This window comes from Rhineura floridana, chromosome 12 (assembly GCF_030035675.1).
Source record: "Rhineura floridana isolate rRhiFlo1 chromosome 12, rRhiFlo1.hap2, whole genome shotgun sequence".
NCBI classification, from domain to species: Eukaryota; Metazoa; Chordata; class Lepidosauria; order Squamata; family Rhineuridae; genus Rhineura; species Rhineura floridana.
The window spans coordinates 9,559,648-9,581,357 of record NC_084491.1 but is presented as its reverse complement, the minus strand read 5'-3'; the positions used below and the strand labels follow the sequence as shown (position 1 = coordinate 9,581,357).

At 44.1% G+C, this 21,710-nt stretch overlaps 1 pseudogene; it reads right to left on the bottom strand.

The window, feature by feature from the left end:
• Positions 1–1,098: 1,098 nt before the first annotated feature.
• Positions 1,099–21,710, bottom strand: part of LOC133368748 (zinc finger MYM-type protein 1-like) — a 111,337-nt pseudogene continuing 90,725 nt past the window's right edge.

Here is a 21,710-nt window from a genome sequence, read left to right as displayed (position 1 = left end):
GCTGGCCAGAGAAGTAATTTCCACTGTGCATCAGAAGGTGGTCCAAGAAGGCCACTGGGATCAGTACAGTTCCCATACATTGATGCATGGCAGTTCTGGGAAAAATAAAAACCCACCGTGGGTAAAGAAGTGTAAAAGAAAAACTTGTAAAGCTATGATGGTGAAAACCGGATAGGGAAAGCACCCTCCCGTAATACCCGACTCCAGACTCCCTGAAGGCCAATGGGGGTGTGGGGACCCCAGGAGAGATGCGCAAGGAATACCGGATGTAATTCAACCGGTAGTAGGGAGGCCAGTAGTCCCAAATAATGTCGGTAATGGGTCAGCGGCCCTTCATTTCCAACCAGCAGAAAAAGAACAGCCACCACCGCGTTATGGAGAGTTGTTAAAAGAAGTGGAAAATGCTGCATGGAGGGTGGACCCAGTTATAAGCACGGCTCTGGATGGAGGAGGAAATGTTTATTCACCCCCCCATACTTGGTCAAAGACAAATAAAGTCTCCTTTGAATGTCCAAGCGGACTGCCCCAATGACACTTTCCCTTATGAGAGGCAATTGGACCTGAGGGGGGCAGGGTCTTTGTATATATGCCCTTCACAACCTCCGACTTGTTTAATTGGAGAAATCAAAACCCCTCTTTAAGAGAGGATTCGGAGAAAATGCACAGGTTGTTTACATCTATTTTCCGAAGCCATAAGCACACATGGGGATATGTCCAGACCATGTTAAATGAACTATTGAGCCCGAAGAAAAGAAAAGGTCGTTGAAGGCTAGAGAAAGATGAGTGCGTATTGCAGAGAAAAAGGCCACTAGTGCCGAGACAGCCCAAAGCTAAAGAAGGAGAAGAGGGGGGCAGATTTGGTTATGTTACAGGGCGAAGATTGATGGGGACTGTGGATCCCAGACTATGGGGGGGAAGCCAAACCCTTGTATGAGGCCTTAATGAAGGAAAATATTCCCAAATGCAGGGGTGTCACTAGGGCGGTGCGGCAGGTGCGGGCTGCACCAGGTGACACTACCAGACAAGGGTGACAGCCAGAGCTGCCCCCCCCGGCACTGCCTAGGCACCAATGAGAGCCTTCACGTGGCGCACTGGCTGTTAGAAGGTGGAAGCGGCAGCAGCGAGGCCTCGGTGTGCTCCCGAGCCCTGTTGTTTGGCCGCGCTGGTAGAGGCTACGTGCGCAGCACGTGCACGATTGCAGTCGCTCACAATTAAAGAGAGAAGGTGCTGCGGGCCGCACCGGGCGACACCAACCCTAGTGACGCCACTGCCAAATGGAAGTGGACCAGGGAAATGGAAAGGCTTTTCTCAGTCTAAAACAGGCATTGCTCTCTGCTCCAGAGTTAGCCATCCCAGATGGAAGAAAACCCTATCGCCTTTATGTACATGAGAACCGAGAAGTGGCATCAGGGGTATTGACTCAAAAGTGGGGACAGCAGGAGACAAATTTCTCAACCCAGCCAGACAATCGAAATATGAGATCTCTCTTCTAGGGAAACCAGGATTGAAATTCCAAAGGAGTAGCACTTTGAACCCTGCAACACTCATTCCAGGACCAGACAAAGGGGGCCATGACTGCATTGAGATTCTTGATCAAGTGACTTTAATATGACCTGACCTGTCAGATGTTCCCCTGGAAACGCCGGATGTAGAATATTTTGTTGATGGGTCCAGTCAAGTAAAAGATGGAAAAAGATACACAGGGGGAGCAGTTGTAACCCTGGAAAAAGTGGTGTGGAAAGGATGACTACCAGATCACTGGTCAGCTCAGGCTGCAGAACTCACGGCAGATAGCCTTGGAGATAGTTGAGGGACAGCGAGTGAATGTCTATACGGATTCTCGATATGCCTTTAGTACTGTACATGCAAATGGGCTTCTGTGGAAAGAAAGAGGTTTCATCACTGTGGATGGACAAAAGGAAGAAGTCTCCGTGATGCATGTGCGAGCCCACGGGAAGTGCCAAAACACAAAAGAGAAAGAAGGAAATCGACGAGCTGACAAAGCTTTGAAAGAAGCAGCCCAGATGGAAGCTAAAGCCACTCAAGCTGCCTTTAGGCCAACAGAAGAATGGAGAGGAATTATGCCAGTCTACTCCCCTGCGGAAGATGAGAGGGCTAAGGAAGCAAAGGCTATTAAAGATGCGACCGGATGGTGGATCCTGCCAGGGGGACAAGTTATAGTGCCTAGGCCTTTGCTTCGGCATGTTGTTCAAGAAACACACCAGGCAACGCATTTCACAAAGTTGTCCAATCTGTTTAAAGGTGAATGCCGCCCCAACGAAAGCACCTGCACCAATGGGAGGAAGACCATGGGCCTTCTATCCATTCCAAAGACTACAGATTGACTTTTCCGACATGCCAACTGCAAGTGGATATCGACATCTTTTAGTTATAGTAGACCAGCTAACTGGATGGGTAGAAGCATACCCTACTCGGAATGCCACGGCTAAGACCACGGCCAAGATATTGTTAAAAGAAATAGTTCCAAGGTTTCTGTTGCCAGAGTTGGTGGAATCAGATCAAGGACCCTATTTTGTGGTCCAGAGAGTATCAGAAGCATTGGGAATAAAATGGACATTGCACACTCCATGGAGGCCGCAATCATCAAGTTGAGAGAATGAATAGAACTTTGAAGGGAGCCTTAACTAATGTGCATAGAAGCAAAGCTTAAGTGGCCAGAGGCTCTCCCTATTGCTCTAACAAGACTAAGATGTCAGCCAAGGGGAAGTTTGAAATTGACACCATTTGAGTTATTATATGGCCGACCCCTCCGGTTCTCACCATTGGCTAGGGAACGGAGTGTAAACTTAGAAGTAGGAGATGTTCAGTTAAAAGAATATGTTACTGCCTTGCAGTCTGTCTTGTTTTCTCTCCACAGGTTTGCAACCCCAGCTCAGAGATTACCACTTGATGCATTCACTGAAACCAGGTGACTGGGTACTCCTAAAGACGTGGAGACAACTCGCTGAAAGAAAAGTGGACCGGACCGAAGCAAGTGCTATTGATTACCCATGCAGCAGCAAAGCTCAAGGGGACAGAGAAGTGGGTACACCATTCCAGGCTGGAAAAGGTGCCAGAGCCGGAGGATGAGACAGCCAAGGTCTCAACAGCTGGAGGGGAGAAAAAACAAGCACCCAAAGAAAAGTGGTTATTGGAGACAGTACCGGGTCTCGACCTGAAGTTAAAGCTGAAAAGAATTAGCAACTAAAAGTTAGACGTTAATCAGAGATTTCGCATGGGAGGAGGACTTAAGCCCAGACTAAGTACGACATATCAGCTTCGCCCAGGTCCGAGAGAGCAAAAGGAAAGAGAAAGGCTAGGTTTGCAGCCCCATGAACGAGTCAGGGACCCCCAACCAATCATAAAAGGGCTGGCTTTTTGTGGAAACACTCCCATCTGTTGGAAGCAATTGGTAAGGGAATTTTGGGTAGGCAACAGTAAGGAGGTCAAACAGATGTTTAGGTGAACTTCAGTGGTTTATCCTATGGTTTTTGTTGTTTCACCTTTTAAAAGGCAAACCACGAGGCGAACAAGGATGGCTCAACTTGGGCTTATGTGGTTGACCATCATCCTTAGCTCATCGGCTGGTATAACACATGGGATACTCACACAAAAATTTGATTTATATAGCTAGCCAAATTGTAAACACAAGTTCCTTTTGCTTGGAAGGGGGAATTTCCGTCATGTTTGATTGGGATCACCAACCCACTGGAAGTCCTTACAAAATCATCCTTTTTGAGGAATTTTGAGAATGTCACTGCTGATTATAATAATTAACATGCTTGGGGCCAAATTGTCACCCGTAAGGACTGGAAGTGCTTTGCCCTCAAGGTTCAGATGGTAGCCTCTCCAAATAATACCCAATGTGTGAATTTCATTAATTGCTCTCGAGAATGTGTAGATATAAGTCCTACAAATGCTTTTAACTGTAATGATACAATCAATGCCTCTTATATGTATGCCCATGTAGTGTTGCCTCCAGGATGGTTTCTTTTATGTGGAAAAATTGCATATTCCTATGTTCCAGCAAACATAACAGGCGGTCCCTGTGTGGTGGGAAAGTTAACAACTTGGCTTCCCCCTTACCCACACCTGATAAGGCCCAGGAGGAGAAGGGACCTGAATACCTTGGACGCCACCTGTGATGATAATGTGAAATTATTAAGTAAAGGTGAAGTAGTGGCATTGGCTGTATCCCTGGTCAGGGTACCATCCCTAACAGTAGTGAATCATGGTCAACTTACAAAGGTAGCATGTGCCTTGGCTAAAAGTATAAACTTCACATCACAAGCTATAACAGCCCTGAATATGGATGTGATAAACCTAAGGGACGCAACTCTCCAAAATAGGGCTGTCATTGATTACTTATTGTTGAGACATAACCATGGGTGTGAAGAGTTTAAAGGGCTCTGTTGTTGTAACCTTTCAGATCATTCAAGACTCATAGAGTCCAAGGTAGCAAGTCTCAAAGAGTTGTAGACACATCTGAGACAGATTGATGAATGGAACCTGTCCTGGCTTCTCTCTTGGTTACCTGGGTGTGGGTGGCTCAAACAACTCATCCTGGGATTCATAATTCTCATAATTGTGCTTTTGCTTATAACTCGTATGTTTAAATGCTTAATTTCCTGCTGGGCCAAGACAAATTATGGGTTATAGAGAAAAGCCTTTTGAGGGGGGAGTGTTGAGAAAATACAGAGTGTGTTATAATGTATAAAAGAAATAGAGTACAGCCACATCGAAGGTCAAAAGACCTCAGGGAACTGATTACAATTTACTGAGATAAGGATAAAGAAACTAGCTGGAAGTTCTGGTTTATCTTGTGTATGCAGATGTAATGGGCAGATAGCCAAACGGTGGCACATCTTGTCTTTCGTTTCCTGTGTTAAAATGCTCGAGCTGTGTAACTTTTTATTGCCACATAGCATTACTGAGATAAGGTATAAAAAGCAGGCCTGCTCCATAACATGCAGGCAACTTACTTTTTCGCATGAGCATGTGAGTGTGTCTCTATTCTGCAGAATAAACTTGGGTTGAACCCTCAACTGATTGACTTCTCGTTCTTGGTGGTAAATCAGCAAAAGCCTACCAAGGGGAACGGACGGCAATATTTGCAACACTTTTATTTCATCTCAGTCAGTCACTGTGTGTTCCCCTGTTGATTATTCAAAATCCCTACTCTTGGTTTAAATTTCCCTTCAATTTCTCTAATCTTTTGGAATAGGACTCTTGTTCTACCCTTTTTGTTGTCCTCTTCTATTTCTATGCAATAACTATTGTAATAATTCTCTTTGTCCCTACGTACTAGTCACTGTATTGTTGCATTTAGGGTTCTGACCATGTTTCTGTCCTTTTGCTTTTACTTTCCTTCTTTCTTTAACCATTTTAAGAGTTTCTTCAGTCATCCATTGAGGTCTTTCTCTCGTTTTAACTAGAGGTATTGTCTTTTTGCATTCTTCCCTGATAATGTATCTGACTTCACTCCATAGTTCTTCTGGTTCTCTCTCAACTAAGTTTAAAGCTTCAAACCTGTTCCTTATTTGATCTTTATATTCTTCTGGGATGTTATTTAAATTGTATTTTGGCATTATGATTGCTTTGTTGCTCTTCTTTAGCTTTACTCTGATTTTCGATACGACCAGTTCATGATCTGTACTGCAGTCTGCTCCTAGTCTTGTTTTCGCAGAAAGTATGGAACTTCTCCATCATCTGCTACCAATCAGAGAATCAATTTGATTCCTATATTGACCTTTTTGTGATGTCCATGTGTACAGTTGTCTTTATGGTTGCTCAAAAAATGTGTTTGTAAGAAACAAATTATTGGCTTCACAGAATTCAAGTCTTTCTCCTGCTTCATTTCTGTCTCCTAAGCCCCATTTCCCCACAATTCCTAGTTCTTCTCTGTTCCCTACTCTTGCATCCCAGTCCTGCGTGATTAGCAGAACATCTTGTTTGGGTGTTTGGTCAATTTCTTTCTTTACTTCTGCGTAAAATCTCTCCAATTCCTCTTCTTCTGTGTTTGCCATTGGAGCATAGACTTGGATGATGGTTATGTTAACAGGTTTCCCATTAAATCTCATTGATATCACTAGCTCAGACCTTGTGTTATAGCTCCTAATTGCTTTTGCTATATCACTTCTCACTATTAAAGCAACCCCATTTCTTCTTAATTTCTCATTTCCTGCATAAAATATTTTGTAGTTGCCTGATTGAAAATGTCCCATTCCTGTCCATTTTAATTCACTCACGCCAAGTATTGTAATGTTGATGTGTTCCATTTCTTGCTTGATAATTTCTAACTTTCCCTGGTTCATGCTTCTCACATTCCATGTTCCTATTGTGTGTGTCGTCCAACTCCAGACTTTCCTTTCGTATCTGTGCGCATCAGCCTCTGGGTTTCTATTCAGCTTTGACCCAGCTGTGTCATTAGTCATAGCACTACTCGTACTTGTCCTTTGTTCTTCCCCAGTAGCTTGGTGAGTACCTTCTGACCTGGGGGGGTCTCATCTTCTAGCACTATCTCGTGTTGCATTTTGGATACTCTCTTCATAAGGTTTTCGTGGTAAGAGGTATTCAGAGGTGGTTTACCATTGCCTTCCTCTGAGTCTGGATGCATCTTAGTCTGGTGTCTAAGCTTTGACCATTCCACCTTGGGTGCCCCTGCTAGGAGTCTAGTCTCTTGGTCTAGACTCTTGACGGCATTTCTCTCAGCTTCTTCAACACTCTCAAACCCCTCACCACATTAAGGTGTGCATCCTAGAGTACTTAGGCTCCATATTTCCAATATACTGTACCACTTCCTTCCCCACAGATCTTCTTTGGTGTTGAGATCAGCAAAGGAGGCCCTCTTGATAGTTCTGCTGCCCCGTTCACAGCCCAGGAGAGGGCATTCTCCTTGTCAGCCCCTAAGTTACAGAACTCCCTCCCCACAGAGGTTCATCTGGTAACTTCACTATATAGTTTTCAATGACTGATGAAGACTCACCTCTTTACCCTGCCCTTTGACACTAGAGATGCATATTTTGTAGGATCCATTCTCTGTTTTGGGATGTTTGTGACATTAAGTTGTTTTAAATTGATTTTAAAGATGTATTTTAAAGATATAAAGATGTATTTTAAACTGCTTCTAAACTGCCCTGGGACCTTAGTATGAAGGGCAGGTCATAAATTAAGATGATAAGGATGGTGATACAGGAGCCAACAAAGGCCACTGACATATCTAATATGACATATCTGACATACCTAGCCTCCCAATTAAAAACCCTAAGCCTGGGTAAACAGACAGCAATGGTGCCAGGCATGCTTCCCTAGGGAAAGCATTCCACAAATGGGGAATCACCACTGAAAAGGCCCAATCTTGTGGTGGGTTAGGTGGTTAGTGTCCATCATTTTTCTTTTTCAAGACTCTCCAGAGCAGTATTTCTCAAACAGTGGGCCTCAATGCCACATGCTGCCCAGAGCCTCTTCACTTGGCTGCCCTGGCTGCTAAGCTATGCCATAGCCATTTGACTGGACTCCTTGGATACTGCGTAAAGGTGGCTGGGAGACAGAGAAGTTCAAGGGGAGAGGAGGGAAGGAAACTCTCCTTCCTCTGATGGGAAAGGACCATAGGAAATTTAGAAAGTGAGATAAAAGGTTACTAATTACTTCTTCTACTACTACTACATCAAGCAGGGAAAACAGATGAAAACTGTTATTGGAGGAAGAAGTGAATGTAAAAAGACCAGGGGGGAGGGATGAAAGAAGAAATTAGAGGAGATTAGTAAAAATACTTGGAGAGTAATACAAGGCTGGGAATGGGATTATAGAAAAAGCCTTCTCCACTGAGAGCCCCTGTATCAGCAAATTCTGCTGAAAATGGGGAGTCACAATACCTCCAGACCAAATGTCTGCACTTAGCTTGAGGAAAGCTGAGCTGTGGAACTTTGTGCCATAAGGAAAATGATACAGGAAAGAATTTAGCAATTTCTAAAGGTAGATTAAATGCCAGTAATTGCCAGCTGATTATGCCAAACTTGGCCTCCATCTGCCACCATTGTGTGACTGCCTTTGCACCACCTTGTTGTGACTAGCAAGCCTCAGTAATTTTCCACTATCTCAGGTGGAACTAGAATGTTTGAGAAGCCCTGCTCAAAAGTGAAGGCAGGAAGCATTGCCTTCATTCAAATCTTTAGATTTTGCTGGACTATAACTCCCATCTTCCCTGATCTTTAGCTATGCTGGCTGTGGCTGATGGGAGCTGGAGTCCAAAAGCATCCGGAGGGCCACAGGTTAGTCATCCCTGTTCGAGGGACTTCTAAGAAGTGGGGTGGGTGGGATTGTAGCTGCCGACTTCCAAGTCTCCAAAGAGTGCCATCGCTTCTAGAAGCATTAAGACTGCAAAATTTTCAGTGGAAGCCACAAAAGGTGGGGTTGCTTCAGGAAAGCTTTTGTCTCCCCAGACCACCCTTTTCTGAAATTACCCCCTTCCAACGATTCTGGGGAAAAACCTTTGACTCAGTCTAATTTTTTTTTACTGCCATCCATTATGTGCTGGATAGCCAGTGGTGATCAAAAGGTTTTCAGTCATTTCCCCTGGACTGCAAGGGCTATGAACTCAGTCAATGAGCTGCTAAGTTGTTTCTGGGCACCTCCTCCTCCTCCAAAAAGAAATGCAAGCAGAAGCGCTCTCTTCAAGTTATTTAATATAGGAATGCATTTTGGCTCTCCAGAGAGGGGTGTGCAGGGGTGTAGTCATCCAGTGTCTCAGTGGGGTCTTAGACCCAGTACTTTTTTCTGAGCAGGGTCTCAGCAGGATCTTCATGTCTCCAGCATCCTGTGAGACAATCAGCATGAAAGGAAAGTACTTTAGTCACTGGGAAGTCTTCAAAGATGCTTCCTGGTCCTTTCCTGGTGATTGGAGCCAATCAGAGAAGACTCTTCTCAGCAGCTAACACACTCCCCTTTCATGCTGATTGGCTCCTAGAGATGTCTGTTGTTGTGGGAGAAGGTTTAAAAAGGATCTCATTCTTAACATAGCAACAAAGGGGGGCATGGCTGTGACTAACATGAAGGGACTCTGCACTTCTGAATTTGCCACTACACTACTAGGGGTATATGAGTATGCACAGAAACTAGCCTATGGTACAAAAGTAAGGATTGCATTAATTACTCCACTTTTGCCTCTGGTCCTGCCCACCACTTGTATGTGACCTCTTGGAAGGTTGCCCTAAAGTCAATGTGGTCCTGTGCTATGCTCCTGGGGAAAGGGCACAGCAGAGGAGGCATGTTTCATGCCTTCTATAGGACTCACCTGGCAAAGGGTTCAAAAAAGGCACCCATTCGCATCTGGTCAGCTGTATATCTGGCTTTATCTCAGAAATGTTGCTTCACATTATTTGCTTTCACCTCTGGCCCAGATTGCTCTAGGGGTGGGAGAGAAATTTGACTCAGTTCACGTTCAAGGCAAATCTATCAAATTCACACTTTCCAAAACAGTATGAGAACCGAACCCCATCCATTCTTTGAAATTCTTACTTATCCAAATTTTGTGATGCAATTTCCAACCAAGCAATGTTTACAAAAATGAATATGTTAGGGGGAAGTGTGCATAAAAAATGAATTATATTTGCAAAAATAACATGCAAAAATGCATTGTATTTGAGGAAATGGCTTGCAAAAATGTGTACATGAGTGAAAACTGCATACAGAAAATGTGTTTATTAGGAGAAATTCACACTAAAATGCTGACGAATTTTCATGAGAATTCCTTTTTTTAAAAAAATCACAAATTGCAGCAGAATTGTGAAAAACTGAATTTAAGATTGGAAAAATGAGAAACTTAGAAAACTGAAACGGACAGATCTCTCCATCCCTAGATTGCTCCCAGCAGCAAATCCTTCAGCCGACCTGATTCTGCTTCCAGGGGCCTATTTCAGCACAGTTTTTTCTTCAGAGTGCCCAACTCTCGTCCAGTCGAATCTCCCCAGAAGTTAGTCCCAATCCCCAGGGACAGTCAGTTCCTCCCAGAGCAGCTTCAAGGTTCAAGGGGAGGCACTTCCCTGAATGAGGATGGTGGTATTCTACCTCAGTGCCCTTTGCAGGGTGTAATCCAGGGCTGCTCTGCCTCCCCAGGGAGGCTAGATAAGCATAGGCTATTAGTATTCCCTCTCTGGCCATTAGGCGCACAGGGGGAAAATTCAGGTCAATTCACATTTAAAGCCAAATCTATCAAATTTGCACTTTCTGGAACAATATGAGACTCAAAACACAGCCATCCTTTGAAATTTGCACTTATTCAACTTTAGCAATGCAGTTCTCCAACCAATGAATATTTATAAAGATGCATAGATTAGGGGGAAGTGTGTATAAAAATGAATATATTTGTGAAAATAACATACACAATGCATTTTATTAGGATAAATTGCTTGTATAAATGTGTACATTAGTCAAAGCTATGTGCAAAAATGTGTTTATTAGGCAAAATTTGCAGTAAATGCAGGAGAATTTTCATGAGGATGTTTTTTACAAATAAAAAAACCCACAAATTGCTGCAGAGATGTGGAAAACAAAATTTAAGATTGTAAAATTGAGAAACTGACAGAACTGAAATGGACAGACCTTTCCATCCATACTGGCCACATCCCAGGGGGCTCAGGTGAACAGCCTGAAGATGGCCTCCAGCAGAGAAGGAAGGATTGCATCCCCCCCCACACACACACACTTTTAGGCCTCCAGCTTGTTCCCTGCATCTCCTCCCCTAGGCTTCTTCTCTCTCTCCCAAGCATTTTATATACCTCCTGTCTTCCCACCCTCCATTCTGCCTCAGGTCCAGCAGCTGATGGAGTGTGCCTGGCCCGACTTCTCCCACAGGTGGAGTTCCCAGGCTATGGCCAAATGTAATCTCCTCAGGAGTCGCTGCCTGGTTGGTGGTGTGGATCGAAGCCTACTAGAAGGGGCAGCTGCCAGCAAAGGACCAGCAAGCCCTGGGGTCCCAGGACCTTAGGCTGAAGAGGGTTCCCCACTTCTGCAGCCAAGCCAAAAACATGCCCCCTCCCAGAAGAAACATGAGACATCATTGAACATATAATTTGGCATGCATGTCATGCCCAGGATGCTCAGATTCCCCTCCCTCGATGAGCACCTCTCTCAGAGGGACGTTGTGATGCTCTTGGTGCAAGAGTCACATGATTAAGGTGCTTCCCCTTCAGAAGAGGGCAGAGGGTGCAAAAGAAGACAGGCCTCCACCTGCATTGTTAATAATTGATTAGAAAGAGAGTATTTCAGAAGACAAGGAGCTTGTCATGCAAAGTACAGCTGCTGAAATTCCCTCTTCTGCCCAACTGTTATTTTTATTTATTCATTCATTCATTCATTTATTACATTTATATCCCATCTTTCCTCCAAGGAGCTCAAAGTGGTGTATGTGGCTCTCCCTCTCCATTTTGTCTTCACAACAACTCTGCAAGGTAGATTAGGCTGAGAGACAGTGACTGGCCCAAGGTGTTTACAGGGACAGGATCTCCACCCAGGTTTGCATCTGGCCACCCTCGCAGTGGGAAAAAAACTGATGTTGATTACACATTGCCAAAAAAGATGTGACAGATCTGCATGAAACCACTTTCTGTACTACTTTGTGTGTAGATACACATTGAAAAATAATTACTATAATTTAAATAGGAACACAAAATACATCTTGCCATAGCTGGGAAGACGGTGACAAGGTGTCCTGTCTGCCTGCTCCATCAGCTGTCCCAGGTGCTTGCTGTTGATGGGCAACTTCAAGCAAATCCCCTCCTTTGGGTTCTTTGTCTTCACACCAAACATGGATTCCACAGCCCTTCACAAAGAAAGGACACCTTCAAATAGAGGGATGTCCTCTGTAAAGTAGGACACAGGTGCCCCCCTTCCTTGAAAGCAAGCCAGATTTGGTTAATCTGAAGGAAGGAAGATAGGCTTTTGTAATGTGCAGGAATGTTGCATTTTCACCTAAGGAATGCAAAGATGTCAATAAGCACCCTGCAGGGTTGAGCGAGGAGCCACAGCTGCCTGCCTGCTGTTCTGGGACCATTTTAATCTTATGAGGTTATCAGCTTCTCCACTGAGCAGCAACCAATCAACTGATCATTAGAGCAACAGCAAGAGATTTCACCCACTCGTTTAGTAACTTCCATTTTCATAAAGGACATTGTGCAATGGGCCAGAGAGCAACAGAAGTCCCAGTTTCCTTCTCATTTATTATCTGATAGCTCTTTTTCAGAAGGGTTCCATTTAAAGGGGTGTTCCCCACCATTTCTCGAAGGGTTGTAGCTCAGTGGCAGAGCATCTATTTTGTATGCAGATAGTCCCAGTTTCAATGGAGATTTGGCGGCACCGATGTCAGTGGGGCAGTGAATCTGCTCTGGGTTTTACTCCAAACTTTCAAGGAGCTGTCCAAGGTGCAAAATCACAAATAAGGCAGTGAATTCTAAGAGGTCATTTGTGCAAAGCTCTGGTCCAGAGACCCTGACTGAGATCGACTATCCCAGGACAGTCCATCTCTCATCCCCAATGTGATGCACAGCACAGCATTGAATAGACTGGATTGGTCATAGCAGGTTGAAAATGGCATTGTAGCACAGATTATGTGTATTATGTGGCACAGCAAGGGAGATAAGGCTTGCTTTATGCAGAGACATATTTAATGTGAAGATTCATGCTGGGCTGGGCTGGTGGTAGTCAAGGAGACTATTTAATCTGTTAGAGGCTTCAGGATCAAACATTCCAATTAGCAGCACAGCCTAACAGGGACCCATAAGGGATGATTTACACCTAGCCTGGCCTCCTTGAAACTCCCACAGCAATGGAAAAAATAAGGAGACCTGTCTTCTCCACCATCACAATGGAAGTGCATGCTTTCCAGGTGTGATTCAATGACCACATCCCCGTCCCTCTCTCTCCACTCTCTACAACAGTTCTTTTTCTGTTTTATCAGGCTTCGTTTCCATCAAGAAGACCAGAAGACAAGCAGCTGTTAGCTACTGACCCCATTCCACGCTCACCAATCACAGTGGAAGTGACAGTGGCTGAAATTCTCTGCACAGTTCCAATGGGAGTTATGCATTGAGTCATGGTGGCTGGTGCCCACTGGGGCTGGTGTGCCAAAAGGAGCAACAGTAGCTGGAGCCACAGCCAATGACAGGCTGAGCCAACTAATTTTAGGTTGATCCCCATGTTTCTCCTCCATGCTGAGTTATACAAGGGCAACACTGAGACTAAGGAAGAGGAGGACATTGACCGGCACCATCACCCCCTGGATGGGGCGTAAGTGAGAAGATGATGGACAGGTGGCCCACAGGGTGGGAGGAGGCAAAGATAAAGATCTGACCCATTGGACCAAAAAAAAGTTCCATACCCCTGTTCTACACTGACTTGGGGAAGGGCCATAGCTCAGTGGCAGAGCATCCACTTTGCATGCAGAAGGTCCCAGGTTCAATCCCTGGCATCTCCAGGCAGGGCTGGGAGAGATCCCTGTCTGAAATCCCGGAGAGCCTCTGCCAACCAGTGTAGGCAGTAATCTCTCCCGGCCCTCCCTGGAGAAGCCAGGGATCAAACCTGGGACAGCACTGCTCTACCCCTGAGCTACGACCCTTGGTTGACATTAGGAGGGGGCTTTTTCACCCCATCTCCACCATTGCAACCTCGCTGCAAGACATGAAGAAAATCTGCACTTTTGTTTCCAACACTGCTGTTAGCAATGTGCCATTGATTGATTGTCCTCTCCACCCCCAGCCTTTTATATTTTCCTTCTTCTTTTTTTGCCCAGCAACAATTATACAAATGGCCCCCCCTCTCAGCCTTTGCAGCAAACAAATGAGAACTGTGCCAGCACAACAAAGAGAGCCCAGACACCGATTGGTGGGAAAGAGTCGGGTGGTCTCAGAGGAGTAAAACCCAACTCATGTGATCTCAGAGGCACAGGGGCTTTGCAGCATAGCTGCATTGAAATGCTTACTCTCTCAACACAGTGTGGAGTGCAAGGGGGGCATGTGTCCTCCTTTACTGAGGACAGCCCTCTGTTTGAAAGAGACCTCTCTTTCAAGGCCTGCCCCGTCCAAGTCTGGTTTAGAGACAGAGAAAATAAGGGAGAGATTATTAGAGATAGGAGAGAGATTTGATTCAGTCCACGTTTAAAGGCAAACCTAGCAATTCAGACTTTCCAAAACAATACATGGACTGAAACAGTGCCATCCTTCAAAATTCACACCTCTCCATATTTTGCGATGCTGTTCTCTGGTCGAGTAATGTGTACAAAAATGCATCTATGAGGGGTAAGTGTTCATAAAAAGGCATAAGTTAGTGAAAATAACCAGAGCTTGGAAAAGTTACTTTTTTTGAACTACAACTCCCATCAGCCCAATCCAGTGGCCTTGCTGGCTGGGGCTGATGGGAGTTGTAGTTCAAAAAAAGTAACTTTTCCAAGCTCTGAAAATAACATACAAAAATGCATTGTATTAAGGAAAATTGCTTTGCAAATTTATATATAGGGGTAAAATTGCCTACAGCAATGTTTATATTAGGAGCGATTTGCACTTAAATCCTGATTTACATGAGGCCTCTTTTTTATATATATATAAATGCAAATGGATCTGTAAGTTTGGGGACTGAACTTAAGACTGGAAAAATAAAACCTGAGAAAAACCAAAAGGGACAGATCCCCCCCCCCCCTGAGCAATCTGTACTTTCTTTTGTTCTCTTGGTCACACCTGTGTCGACATAAGGACAGTGCTTGGCTTGAACTGACAATCCCGAGTTTCAAATCCCTGCTCAGCCATGAAGCTCACTGGGCAATCTTGGGCTGGCAATTTTCTCTCAGTCTAGCCTACCCCACAGGATTGTTATGAGAGAAAAGTAGGGGAAATACCTGGGCCAGCTCCAGGAATGTGGGGGCCCTTGGCAGAGCTTGGAAGATTACTTTTAAAAAGTAATAAATTACAGTTACAATTACGTGGCCCAAAAAAGTAGTAATTACTGTTACAACTACAATTGCTCTGAAAGTAACTGATTACTTTACTTTTTCTCAAAAGTAATCACTACAATTACATTTCAGTTACTTTTTAAAAAAACTCCTACAAGGTGCTGGTCTTGGCTGCTGCACATCTAAGAAGCCTAAAACAATATTAAAAATAAACACACATAGGGGGTAGTAGAATATATATTTTTTATCCATAAGATTAACATAACGGCATAACAGAATCTCACATCCCCCCAAGCAATGATACCCCAACACTTGAAATCAAATTTTACACTTGAAATGCTTGTATAATACGCTTCTGTTATGTCTCAAAAGAACAAGATGCTCAAAGAGCACATCAGACAAGGAATGTCTTTTTACAGTCGTCACCTTGCCACCAGTACTGAACAGGCGTTCTACTGCATCCAGGATCTCGCAGATAGGCAAAAACTCCACCTCAGCCTCCTCCTGGTCATCACCATCATCATCATTTGCACTGGTGCCTGCAGCTTCTGCTGGTTCTTTGGCCATGAAAACTCTGAACGCTTTCACAAAGTTGGAGCCATTGTCTGTAGTAGTGCACATAACCTTGTTGTGAAACCTGTACTGCACATGCACATCATGAAGTGCTTTTCCAAGGACATTGTATGTATGGCGCCCCTTCAGATGCTTACAAGTCAAGGCCCCAACCTCACGTTTCAGGGTAGTTGGGTTGATCCAGTGGGCTGTTACCCCAAAGTAACTCTTCTTGCCATTGGTCCAACAATCTGCAGTGGTTGCTATGTATGCCATAGCACCCACTCGGTTTGCAAGAGTTTCTCTCATGTGGCATTAAATAATGGATGCAAACTAAATAGTTAAATAAAATCCAAAAGTTCACAGATATTTATATATAAATATTGATTTTTATATTTGTAGTTTGTATTCTTCTAAGCCACTTTGGACAGGCTTTGCCCATAAAAGTGAGCTATAAATATTTAGAACAAATAAATAATAATTTTGTAAGGTGGAACATTCAGCCCTGTGGAACCCTACCACCACCTGAAATGATGCAACAGGTTTATCAATGGGCTCCTACTGGGAGAAAGGGCGGGATATAAATCTAATAAGTAAATAATAAATAAATAAAAACCACATTAGTGAGAACTAGACCTTCACTGGGGAACATGTGGCCCTTCAGAGACTGCTGGACAACAGCTCCCATCTTCCCTGACCATTGGCCATGCTGCTAGGGGTGATAGGAAATGGAGTCCATCAACATCACGAGGGGAGCAGATTCTCCACCCATGACTTAAATCAGCCTTTCCCAACCTGGTGTCCTCCAGATGTTTGGAATTTGGACTACAACTGCCATCGGCCTGAACCAGCACAGACAGAAAGCATAAGTCATGGTTATTACATTAAAGAACCCCATCATAAAACAATCAAATTGCCCCTCCTTGTAGATTTTACCGAATCAAAGTAAGTAAACAGTTAAGCTTGCAGGATCTGGCTTCTCAGTATAAATTTATTTAGGGTTTGCCTCAGGGGCAAGAGCTTCAGTACACCAAGTCCCAACGCTTCTTTTCCCCTGACAAAGATGCTTATGCCAGTAAGAGCAGGACAGCAGGAAATTTAACAAGCTATCTCTGAGCTCTCACCATGTAAGATGTACCAGTTCTTTTGATAACAGCAACAACAAAATAAACTCTCCTGGTGTTGTCACCCTGATACAGTGCATACTGCATATCAAATCCATTTTAACATTTGAAAATGCCAGGAGATAAATTGAAAGAAAGTGCAACATGGATCTGCTTTCCCAATCCTCATTAAAACAATGAAAGTTATGTGGATAAATCACAAGACTGTATTGTGATCACAGCATGTCCTATCAATAGTGAGCATGATTATACTATCTGCAATATGGAAGGCAAGTAACAGGCAGACCTAACTGTAAACAGGCTAACTGCAAACATTTAGGCTATTCCTATTTACCACAGACATTTCTAATTCACTTTCCCTAGTTTCCCTTAAAAAAAAAAGTTAGTGTGTGAACACATACCAAAAGTCTTCAGTTTCCAGCCCCTTCCCAGCATCTAGAAGTTGAACTGTGAGGTGCGGCAAGGTGACACAGGAAGAAATACAACTTGAATCTAGTGCATATGAATGTAAATGCACAATAACTAACACCAAATATCAGAGAACTGCTCAACTTCTATACACACAAAAAAACAGATAATGAAACTGATCAACTTTTTATTACGGAATTATTAGTAAAATGTCCATCACATATACATCAATAGTCTCCATGTATTAGGCATGCTCCCTGTTTTCTGCTACCTGTCTCTATATTGTGTGTTTGTGTGTGATTGCTTTTAGCTACACACCACCACTGTTCCTGCTTTGGCTTTTAGGGAGATGTCTATTTAAAAAGAGTTTACCAGTTTCCCTTTCAACCTCCTAAAGCTAACCTGCTGTTATAGTAAATGCACCAGAACATGTTTTAAGCTGGAGATATTTTACTTGAAACATGAACAACCTGATCTGTACTGAAAATTAAGATATTCTATTAGTCATCCTTAAGATTAAAAAATAAACTGTTAGAGATTAGCTAAGTAATATATTTGCTTCAGAAGCTAGTTCAGGGCAGATGATTACAGCAAATAAACTTTTATTGTTTCAACAAAAGTGGCCAACTTAAGAAATACAGAGGTAAATTAACAGAAAAACCTTTAGCAAAGGCAGGGTGAGTGGCTTCAGTCAGACTGTGATCCAGAGCTTGGAAAAGTTACTTTTTTAAAACTACAACTCCCATCAGCCCCAGCCACCATGGCCACTGGATTGGGCTGATGGGAGTTGTAGTTAAAAAAAAGTAACTTTTCCAAGCTCTGATGCTGTAAGAAAAGAATAGGATATCAATATTTGATTTTTGTTTTCTCTCTTCCCCTGGAACATACTGGAGGCAGCAGTGAAGAGTCACCTTAGAGCAGAGATGGGGAACCTCAGGCCAGATAGTTAAATGCAGCCCACAGACCTCTCTATCTGGCCCCTGGGACTCTCCCTAAACCACCCCCCTGTGCATTTGTCAGGGCAGAACAAACTCTGATCCTGCCTCTTTCTCTCCTGGACGGAGGATAGAGAGCGATGTCTGGGAGCCTATAGGAAGTAGCCTACTATACCAAGGTAAAATATATTCTGTCCACTTTTGCTTCTGGCCCCACCAACCACTGGCATGTACCCCTCCCCTCTAGGTTGCCCAGATAGGAATGCAACCCTCAGGTAGAAAAAAAACCCTCCTCTCTTTAGCTTAGAAGGCCCAATCCTAATCATGTTTTGACTTTGATATAAGTGTCACGGAAGCCAATATGCCTTGCCTCATAGGAAGGAGAAGATATAACTATGGACTAGGGCTAAAAAAACTTTCTCCCCCCCGCATCATCTTACAAAATTCTTGAGGAGGCACTGGGAGGCTCCCTCTCCCCTCTTTTTCTTACCAGAGAGTCCAAAGAGCTATTCCTTAAGTCGGAGGCTGAGATGACCAACAAAAACCACAGATGCGCGAGACTAAGGCCCTTCTCCCGCACACCAGTAGGGAAGGCCGTTCATTGGCCAGGTGCATTTTGTGAAGCTTATCACAAAAAGGCAGGGAGAACGGACAGAAAGGATGAAAGGAGAACGGACTTTTTTTAAAAAAAATCTATACTTGATGTAGACCTGCACAGAAGATTAACTTGTGGGTTTACCTTGACCGCCCAGGCGGAAGTGGAATGTGTCCATAGATAACAGAGGAGAAAGTTTGGATTTTAACATGACCATGATTGAACAGCAGCACGTCTTCACCACCCCAAAACAGCACTAAAAACAGCTGTTTCTGTTGTAACTCAGGAATTCCTCTGTATGCAAGTTAAGATTTTTAAAAAGAACAAATTTTTTTGATAGGAACAGTGACCGCAGCAATTGTTTATAACAGACAATGCACCCCCTTATTGCCTATACACCCAGGGAGGTCTGCACCCACTACGCCGCCCTTGGCACGCCACTGGAGTGAGGCACATGTCTGCTGTTTACCAAACACAGGAGCAGAAGACTTCCGCTTGTGTTTTTGTGTGTGTGTGTGCGAGTCTGTGTGTGTGTGTGCAAGAGAGAGAGAGAGAGAGAGAGAGAGAGAGAGAGAGATTTTCAGGTAAAACTCAGGGGACAACTGGTGGGGGGTGGAGGGTGGGGGCGGAGATTGGCGGCAGCGGGGGGGATAGGCAATGGTGGCGATCAGTGGCGGCAGGAAATAGAACACATGGTGGGGAAAGCAGGATTCGCAGGGGGATGGCAGAAGGTGCAGGGAGGGCACGCACACACACACACACTCGTCACTTACCTCCACAGCTCTTCATCTCATTCTGCTGCTGCCTTCTCCTCCACCATCCATTTTTTTCTCCCTGGAGCTCCACGACCCCAACTCTTCACCTCCTTCCTCATGCCTCCTAACACAGAGCACGAGGAGAGAGTGAGGCTGCGCAGAAGTGCAGTGAGTGAGGCACATGTCTTGTGTCCACCAGTCACAGGAGCAAAAGACTTCCACTTGCTCCCACCTCCTCCCACCCCCAAGTAACGTCCAAACCTAACGCTGGAAACGTTAAAGTCACGGCTGAAAAGTAGGGAAATTACTAGTAGTTCTATTACTTGCAAAATGTAATGGAATTACCCCCTCGTTAGTTAAAAAAGAAACGAATTACAAGTAATTCGTTATTTCTAACGAGTTACTTCCAAGCTCTGGCCCTTGGGCATTAGCCTGCCCCGGGCCCATCTGCTTCCCTTCCGCAATCCCGCGGATTGCAAGATGAGCTTCCGAACCGCCCTCCATCCCCCGCCATCCCCAGCGCTTCACCTACCTTTCTGTGCTGTTCGCGCAGGGTTGCCATCAATAAAGATGGCGGCCGAGGTTTCTGTAAGGGACTGAAGCCTTTGCCGCCATCTTGGTTGATGGCATGCAGCACGCACATTGCTGCCATCAACCAAGATGGTGGCAGAGGCTTCAGTCCCTTATGGAAACCTCAGCTGCCATCTTTATTGATGGCAACCCTGCGCAAACAGCAGAGAAAAGTAGGTGAAGCGCGGGGGATGGCAGGAGGCTCGGAAGCTGGTCTTGCAATCCACAGGATCGTGGAAGGGGAGTGGAGGGCTCCTCAGGGGGCCCCCAGGGGCTCCTAGAGCTGCGGGGCCCTCGGGCCAGAGCCCAACCTGGCTGCCCTTTGGAACCGGCCCTGGGAAATACCATGCATTCTGCTCTGGGTTTTGTTTTTTTTAAAGATGGTGGGATAGAAATGTGATAGATATATTTAGCAATGAACAAATTAGTCTGTTTCCAATCTTTGCCATTCTTACATATTTTCACTTATAAGGTAGTTCCAGCCTGTTTTTGTCTAATGATATAATCCTGACTCCCTTATCTGGAAATAAGCCTCACTGAACTCAATAGGACCTACTTCTGAATAGACATGGTTAGGATTGCAGACTTAGTCTGTGCTTTTTATTCTTTTTTTAAAAAAAGAAGCATGGTAATCTACATTGAAATATGTATGTAACAGAATATGTAACAGAATAAATCTGTAACAGAAAAATAAGAGACAAGTATAGATAAACAAGCAACATAGATATTTATAACTATACATGGGACTATATAGAATCATAGAATAGTAGAATTGCATCAAGTTGAACCCCCTGCTCAATGCAAGAATCTAACTTAAAGCATCCCCTGGTGGGCTGTTCAGAGCCCACCATCACTCTAGGTAATTGGTTTCACTGTCGTAACACTCTAACAGTTAGGAAGCTTTTCCTGATGTTCAGCTGAAATATGGCTTCCTGTAACTTGAGCCCAGTATTCTGTGTTCTGCACTCTGGGATGATCGAGAGGAGATCCTGGCCCTCCTCTGTGTGACAAACTTTCACGTATTTGAAGAATGTCATCCTCTCTCCCCTCAGTCTTCTCTTCTTAAGGCTAAACATGCCCAGTGGTTTCAGTCTCTCCTCATAGGGCTTTGTTTCCAGTTTCAAAGAAGGAATATTCTCTCAAAATACACATTTTTATACATTTTTGAAATGAGAACTACAGTGCCATACAAAAGTAGTCAGACCCTTGACCAATGCTCTCATAATACTGAATTACAAATGGTACATTGTGATTTCGCTCTGTATTATATTTTATTTTGAAACACTGAAACTCAAAATCAATTATGGTAAGTTGACTTGGTTTTATGTTGGGAAATGTTTGTAAGAAACATAAAAAACTGAAACACGTTGCTTGTGTCAGTATTCAACCCCCACACAATATTTGGTAGAGCCATCTTTCGCCACAATAACAGCTTTAAGTCTTTTGGGGTAGGTACATACCAGCTTTGCACACAGTGTAGGAGGGATTTTGGCCCATTCTTCTTGGCAGATTCACTCCAGGTTGTTCAGGTTGGTTGGATGTCATTTGTAGTCCACAATTTTCAAAGAACACCACAGACTCTCAATGGGATTGAGATCAGGACTTTGACTGGGCCACTGTAGGACATTCACCTTTTTGTTCTTGAGCCACTCCAATGTTGCTTTGACCTTGTGCTTGGGATCATTGTCCTGCTGAAAAGTGAAGTTCCTCCCAATCTTCAGTTTTTAGTGGATTGAAGCATATTCTCATGCAGTATTTCCCTTTATATTGTTCCATCCATTCTTCCTTCAAGTTTAACAAGATGCCCAGTCCCTGCTGATGAGAAGCATCCCCACA